The sequence below is a fragment of the Moschus berezovskii genome, chromosome 6 (genome assembly GCF_049115385.1).
Source record: "Moschus berezovskii isolate FMDL1 chromosome 6, NW_MosBer_1.0, whole genome shotgun sequence".
In the NCBI taxonomy this organism is placed as follows: Eukaryota; Metazoa; Chordata; class Mammalia; order Artiodactyla; family Moschidae; genus Moschus; species Moschus berezovskii.
In genome coordinates, this window is record NC_142465.1 from 105,930,771 (window position 1) to 105,939,171 (window position 8,401).

Below are 8,401 nucleotides of genomic sequence, written 5' to 3' on the forward strand. Positions count from 1 at the left end.
GCTGTATTTTTCACACTTAAAAAGTTAGACTAAGGCTTCCCTGGTGGCGCAGTGGTAAAGAATCTGCCTGCCAATGCAGGAGACTAGGGTTCGATCCCTATCTCAGAAGATCCCACGTAGCATGGGGTAACTAAGCCTGTGTGCCACAACTACTAAGCCTGTGCTCTAGAGCCTGGGAGCCACAACTGCTGAAGCCCTAAAGCACTCAGCAACAAAAGAAGCCATCAAAATGAGAAGCCCACGCGCTATAACAAGAGGAGCACCCACTCTCTACAATTAGAGAAAAACCTGAGCAATAAGTAAATAAAATTATAAAAAGTTAGACTGGGGAGCTCCATTCATTAGTCTGAGTTTATGTAATTATCTTCGATGCAAAGAAACAGAACAATATCTATTGCTTCATTTTATTTTTAAATCATTCTTGCTCTCTTGGGTTTCAAACCCGTAGTGATCATTAAGCTAGATTTGTTTAATCTTCCTTACTTTTCTCTTAGGTTAAATAGAAAACTCCACCTACAGCCCCAAACTAACTATTCCCTTGATTTTTCATCTCAGTGTCTCTCAATTTGGGATTCATCCTGGGAGCATGAGGAAACCCTGAAAAGAAAGAAAGAAAAAAGGGAAAAGAAATTTTATGTTGAGTGACACAGTACAATTACTAGGCAAATCTCTAATATGAAAGTCCCAAACCTTCCTGCTAGTTTTCCAAAAGTTTTATGGACAATTATGACAGACACCTAGGCCAAGATTATTGCTGTTTAATTGGTCAGTCATGTCCAACTCTTTACTACCCCACGGACTGTAGCCCTCCAGGCTCCTCTGACCACGGGGTTTCCCAGGCAAGAATACTGGAGTGGGTTGCCATTTCCTTCTCCAGATCTGGTTACCTCATAATAAACCTATTATGTCTTAGAACATGTTTAACTCTCCTAATAACCCTACTGGTTCTGAGTATCTTCTGTTTTTCTTGTCTGTTCAGTCACTAAGTCATGTCTGACTCTTGTAACCCCACGGACTATAGTCCACCAGGTTCCTCTGTCCATGGGATTCTCCAGGTAAGAATACTGGAGTGGGTTGCCATTTCCTTCTCTAGGGGATCTTCCTGACCCAGGGATCAAACCTGTGTCTCCTGCATTGGTGACGGATTCTTTACCGCTGAACCATCTGAGGAACAGAGAGTCTGAATAACTTGTTTCAAACTCACACAGCTATTACTAGCTAGCAAGTGGCAAAGCCATGATTTAAATTCAAGCATCAAAGCACATACTCTGAACCAGCTTCTTATAAACCCTCAATGATTGCCCACTTGATTTTGTCAGCAGTTTCCTCCTACTACTTAGTATGTAAAGTAGTATTAGGATAGCAATGCCTGATACTTTGACTTATGTCTCTAACATAACATACAACTGATAATTAACAGTGTGTGTGTATTAGAATTTGTCACAAAGGATCTACAAATCCATCAATCAAACATATAAAGATTCAACCAAAAAACTATAGCTGTTACTCTCCGAATATGTATAGATTTTACTGTGATCAACAGAGTACCAATTAATTTGTCATAGATGGATTTGCTAAAGTCACAGAAGTTTTTTTATCATTAAGCTTCTTCTCAAACTTCAGTTACTAAACATAAAAACTACTATTTTGTGGGAAACTGTGAAATGCTTTGAGGTTCAAAAGGGACTCATTAATAGGTTGGGGCAAAAAAGGATTTAGCAGAAACTCAGGGTTTACTAGACAAACCAGGGTTCATGCCTGACAGAGAGGGCAGAAAGTAGGTCAGTGTCCCTGGCAGTCAGAGCTGGTAGAGAGTAATGTCACCCGAGAAATGGGGGGTGGGAGGGGCGGGTAGGGGAAATGGAATTTAAGGTGGAGAAGTGGAGAGACCCTTTGAGGTGGGGAACTGTGGGGGCGGGAAGTGGGGAAGAATTTACAGAGGCGGGCTTAAAGCCTGCCTTTCACCGGCTAATGGCAGAAACAGCTGAATTTCTGCTTCCTCCCCCTTCTTACCCGGGCTGCTTTCTCCCAGGACTTATTCCCTACCTCGGATCAACATCAGACCCCCTCTGCTGGAGACAAAGACACCAGAGAAGGGAATGAGGAAAAAGACAAGACTGAAAAGGAGTAATTTCCATAAAGGAGAGAGTGGTGAGGAGAGAAGTGAAGAGAATTTTAATCAAATCCAGGGAAACATGATGAGAAAGAAGAAGGAGCAAGGCAATTGAAAGGAAAGGGAGAAGATGGCTGAATAAAATAAAAGACATATTAATGAATGGAGGACAAGTAGTACCGGAAATACAGTTATAATAATCTCTAATGTTTTAAAAATGAAGCAAGCAAAGAGCTGAGGAAGACATCTTAATGACTGCAATTTGAAACCATCCAAAATATGTTTTTGCAACAAAGCAAAACTGATAGGGTCCCAATGAAGACTTCCCTCCCCAGCCCACCTCCAAGTTCAGAGTTATACTATTTATCCATGGAGATCTAGAAGTTCTCATGACTAAGTTGAATACCTCACTCCAGGTGTAGATAGTCCCTGTCAAATTGTTAATAATCATAATAATAACTACTTCTGGAATGTAGAGACTGTATTTCAACACCCCTGTTTTTAAAATATCATGGACTTCATGAACTATTTCAATCACTAAACAATTTTAAAGAATTAAAATGCAACAAATTGCTGATCAAAACTGAATGTCCTTGGTTTGAGCCTATCCAGGGATGCCCCCACCCCCCTTAAAAAACCCCTAACTGGACATCTTTCCATTACAGCCAATAGCTCTCTGGTCTAATAACAGCACCAAAAAAAATAAAAAACCCTATCTCTCAGTTAAGAATTGGTAACGCTCCTTTCTGGATAACTGTTAAGTTTTAAACTATCCCCTGGTGTAACCAAAATATATGTGTAATGTATTTGCCAAGATGAATTGTGTCCAGAAAGAAATGGAGAAAAACTGGGAAATAATAATCTCATCAAGGTACCAGAGGAACAAAGGATATATAGTGTATATATATATACTATATACTATGTATAAGTATATAGTGACTATATATATATATATATATATATAGTGCCTACATTTAGAAGAATTGCTTTTCTTTCTCTCTTCCTTACAAATTTCTTCCAAGTAAGGAATTTTTCGTGCTTATATTGTTTCTCATCCATTTCTCCTTTTTCCAATTTTTTTTTTCTTTGTTGCAACAGCTTCTCTATTTCCACCTCAGGTTGCCCCTGTATTTCCTTCTGACTTTGTTGCATCTTGGCTTAGTCAGCCAGACTTCCACTCCACTCTGAGAGCTGGAATCTGAAACAGCGCATTTGGCAAAAAGTCAGTCACACATACCACACAACCACAAACAAGCACTCTGACTGCAAAATCCTTTCAGCGGTACATTCCTGTTTCTTGCAGTCAGCAGTTCACATAGACCCGCGATCTGAAATAAGCAACGCATACATTCACATGCATTCTGCATGCACATGGCCTCCGCAGTCAGCTCACAAAGACACAGTATCCGCAGAAAGGTCTTGCAGGCAGCATACACAGGCAGCGCATTCCCCGCCCCCTTTCATGGCTCTTTCTGAGTGGCTCTTTCTCCCAGCCACCTCGCCCCTCCCGCTGCCTGGCAGTGACTCCCCTCCTTTTCCGGCAGTTAAGTAACTGCGGTACCATCCATCACTCCCCCAACAGATCCTCGGGCGAAGCGATTGTTTCTTGAAGCTCTCTTTTCCCCAGACTGGGAACTTGCTCTTGCAAAAGGACTGTCAGAACAGAACCTTCTGGAACACAATACTGTGGCCAGGTCCCTAGTGTCCTAACTTGTTTGCACAGAGTTTAATTTTGCCATGGGAGGCTTGGAGAGAAGGAAAAAGGAGAAAGGAAACAGAAAGACGGGAAGGAAGGAGAGAGCCGCGGGAGGCATTTCCATGAAGACAACTTGAACAAAAGAGAAACAGAGTTAGGAGGGGACAGCAGAGGAAGTGTGAAAATAGAGAAACTAAGAAAAAAGAAGTATAAAGGTTTATTGACATTTTTGTTACCCACTAAGTAACTGAGGTGATTCTAGAAGTAGTAAAGAAGGAATCACAGGGCCTGGACTCCATCTTAGGCCTGTTCATGCTGATCATGCTCAGCCGCCTCTCCAGTGGACTCTGAACTCTGTCCTTATTGCCCATGGAAACTACAATAGAAGGATAAGACCCCGCTCTGGACAGGGGAATCTTGAAGATCACATCCGGGTCACTCATCGCCTAAGAGAAAACATACTCTAATCACCCCTGCCTCCAGACAGATCATAAATTCTTTCTGTATCTATCGGGAGTGTAACCAGGCTTATTGATCATTAACTGTTTAAACACCTAACACATGAATGATGGGATTATTGTGATTGTATTTACCCTTCCTTTGTTTATGTAAGTCTCAAGGAATTTGGGGTGGTGGGTTCGGACATGTACGCATGGGGTATAGAAGATTTTCACAAATGCTGGTTGGGGTCCTTGGCTAAGAGGAGACTCTGCCTTGGGCCCGCCGGTGTAATAAACTGCACTCCACTATCTGCATTGTCCTTCTGAGTGAGTTTGTTTCCCAGAACGCGTGGCTACAACATTTGGCGCATGGGCCAGGAAACTTATCACTTTGAGTAGACAAGTCCCATTTGGAACTACTCCAAGGCCTTGCAGCTTGAATCTTCTAGATGGGGGAAGGCGCCTCGCCCTTCTGGAAGGATTCTGCTTCTCAATGCCTGGACCTTCCTGATCACCCCCCTGGGATGGCCTAGAAGGAGTGGGGACCCACAGGAGCCTGGAATAGGCAGGCGGCGATTGCTTGGTACACAGGTCGATGAGCGTGCTAGGGCTTCAGTTCAGTTCAGTCGCTCAGTCATGTCCAACTCTTTGCGAGCCCATGAATCACAGCACGCCAGGCCTCCCTGTCCATCACCAACTCCCGGAGTTCACTCAAACTCATGTCCATCGAGTCGGTGATGCCATCCAGCCATCTCATTCTCCGTCGTCCCCTTCTCCTCCTGCCCCCAACCTTTCCCAGCATCAGAGCCTTTTCCAGTGAGTCACCTCGTCGCATGAGGTGGCCAAAGTATTGGAGTTTCAGCTTCAGCATCAGTCCTTCCAATGAACACCCAGGATCGATCTCCCTTAGAATGGACTGGTTGGATCTCCTTGCAGTACAAGGGACTCTCAAGAGTCTTCTCCAACACCACAGTTCAAAAGCATCAATTCTTCGGCGATCAGCTTTCTTCACAGTCCAACTCTCACATCCATACATGACCACAGGAAAAACCATAGCCTTGACTAGACGGACCTTTGTTGGCAAAGTAATGTCTCTGCTTTTTAATATATTATCAAGGTTGGTCATAACTTTCCTTCCAAGGAGTAAGCGTCTTTTAATTTCATGGCTGCAATCAGCATCCGCAGTGATTTTGGAGCCCCCAAAAAATAAAGTCTGACATTGTTTCCACTGTTTCCCCATCTATTTCCCATGAAGTGATGGGACCAGATGCCATGATCTTAGAAAGGGAATTTGTGAAGGTCATTTAGGAGGTGTGTCCACGCCGTCTCAGGGAAAATTATTACCAGCGATTGCCAGGGGATTTTTAGGATAGGAAACTGGTCCTTGTATGCTCGTATTCTGCCCTCCCCCAGGAGGTGTCCTGTCTGCTGTGAAATTTAAGTGTCATTGAGTGGAAATAACAGAAGTACATAGGGTACTGAGAACTTCGTAGACAAAACGAAAAGGAAAAGTAGAAGAAGGTCCAAGGAGGTAAGCAAGATGGGGGAAGTGAACCTAAGGCAACTGTATTGGAGTGCATGATTAAAAATTTAATGAAGGAATTTGGAGGAGACTATGGGGTGAAGGGAGAAGGAAATGTCAACCCACTCCAGTGTTCTTGCCTGGAGAATCCCAGGTATGGGGGAGCCTGGTGGGCTGCCGTCTATGGGGTCGGACAGTCAGACACGACTGAAGCGACTTAGCAGCAGCAGCAGCAGATGGGGTGAAGATGAAGCCTAACCGCCTCCACATACTCTGTGAGGTCGAATGGCCCCCTATGGCAGTAGCATGGCCACCAGAGAACACCATGAACTTAAAAATAGTGGAAGCAGTCTATATAGTAGTCACAGGAGAGCCAGGACACCCGGATCAATATCCATATATTGACTCATGGCTAGGGTTAGCTCAAGACCCTCCTACTTGGACAAGATTCTGTATTCAGAAGGGAAAGGGAAAAATATTAATGGCACAAAAATTGACTGATGATAAAAAAGGAAATTCTACAGGATTTGGACGGGGACGACCTGACCCCTCCCCCATACTGGACAATGGCACGCCTGCCTCCCAGTGCTCCACCAGGACTGGAGGCCACCTTAATGCCTGATCCAGGGCCAGGTGAAGTTCCTGCAGCAGCTCCTGCTCCTCTGCCAGCTCTCCCGGAGTTCGTAGAGCCGCCACCTCGGCAGGCTCCGATCCCGGTGACAGAAGCCTCTGGCCAGCACTTCCAGGATCCGGCTCCAGCCGAACCGCCCAAGCTATACCCGCCTCTCCCGGAGAGTACTGACAAGAAGGGGAGGGAGACATTGGAATTAAGCAGAGACTGCGCTCTGCCAGGGAGCCGGAGGGAACCAAAGAGAACAGACAAGAGATTTACAATGCTAGCTGCTGCTCTGGGAAAGTCTATCTCGGGCTCTCCGGAAAACCGCATCTGCCCCAGGGACAGGACAGAACTGCAACCGGTCCCAGTGGAGGCCCTGGGCCCGTCACAGCCAAACCAGTGTGCCCGGTGCCGAGCTTTTGGCCACTGGAAGAATGAATGCCCTAAGGAAAGGAAGAGGAAGCTCCCGCAGTTGTGGAGCTTGCTGACTTGAAAATTAAATAGGGCTGCCGGGGTTCAGAGATAGCAGGTCCCTGAGAGCCCATGGGAACCTTAAAAGTGGGGGAGCAAAACACTGACTTCATGGTGGATACAGGAGCAGAACTGTCGGTAGTGACAAAACCTGTGGCACCGCTATCCAAAAAGACTACCGCTGTAACTGGGGTATCGGGAGAAGAGATAATTAAATCGTTTTGCCAGCCCAGAAAATGTCAGATGGGGGAGCGCACCAAGTGATTCATGAATTCCTCTACATTCCTGAGTGCCCAGTACCCCTGTTAGGGAGAGACTTGCTCTCCAAACTAGGAGCACAAGTGACTTTCTCCCCGGAGGAGAGGCCCACCTTCTGGATGGACACTGACTTATTTGCTGTCTCTCTCAATACCACCTCAAGATGAGTGGAGGTTGCATGAGCCTCTGAAGGAAGAACCGGGTGGGCCAGAAGAGCATGAGAGAGAGCTAACTCAATTATTCCCTGAGGTCTGGGCGGAAGACAAGCCCCCCCACCTCCCTCCCAGGCTGGCTAAACATCAAGCCCCAGTAATAGTAGAACTCAAACCAGGCACCATCCCGGTTAGAAAGCACCAGTACCCGCTACCGATAGAGGCCTGGGCCGGCATACTGCCCCACATCAATAGATTGAAACAAGCAGGCATTCTAGTAGAGTGCCAGTCGGCTTGGAATACGCTGATCCTGTCAGTCAAAAAAGAAGGAGGGGAGGACTATAGGCCTGTACAAGATCTCAGGCTAGTCAACCAGGCTACTATGACTTTACACCCCACTGTTCCAAACATCTATATCTTACTTAGCCTCCTCCCGCCGAGGACTAAAGTTTATACTTGCCTAGATCTCAAGGATGCCTTCTTCTGCATACACCTCGCCTCAGCGTCACAGCCCATCTTTGCCTTTGAATGGGAAGATCCAGTCAGGGCATCAAACAACAGCCCATCTGGACTCCTCCACAAGGGTTTAAGAACTTCCCAGCCATCTTTGGGGAAGCCTTGGCTTCTGACCTGAACTCATTCCATCCGGAAGAATATGGATGTTGGCTCCTACAATATGGGGATGACCTGCTGCTGGCTGCTGAGACCAAGGAAAAATGCTGGAAAAGGACAAAAGCACTGCTCCAGCTGCTGATGGAAGCAGGTTACCAGGTGTCAAAAAAGAAGGCACAGATCTGCAAGGAGGAGGTAAGGTATCTGGGGTTAGTTTTAAAAAAGGGCACAAGGTTCCAGACCCTAGTTGGGTCCTATATACTGATGGCACTAGCCTGATAAAACAAGGACAATGGCTGTCAGATTAGCCAAAGTGGAAGGGGCCATCAAGACTGAAAAGAGATGGTGGGAATTGCCAAGTGGCAAATTATTGGTACCGGAAGAACTGGCACACACTCTGGTAAGCCAAACACACCAAACGACCCACCATGCTGCCTGCTCACAGGTTAATGCTGCCTCTCGGCACAGACAAAAACCTCCGGGTATTCAGCTGAAAGGCACGCTGCCCTTTGAACACCTGG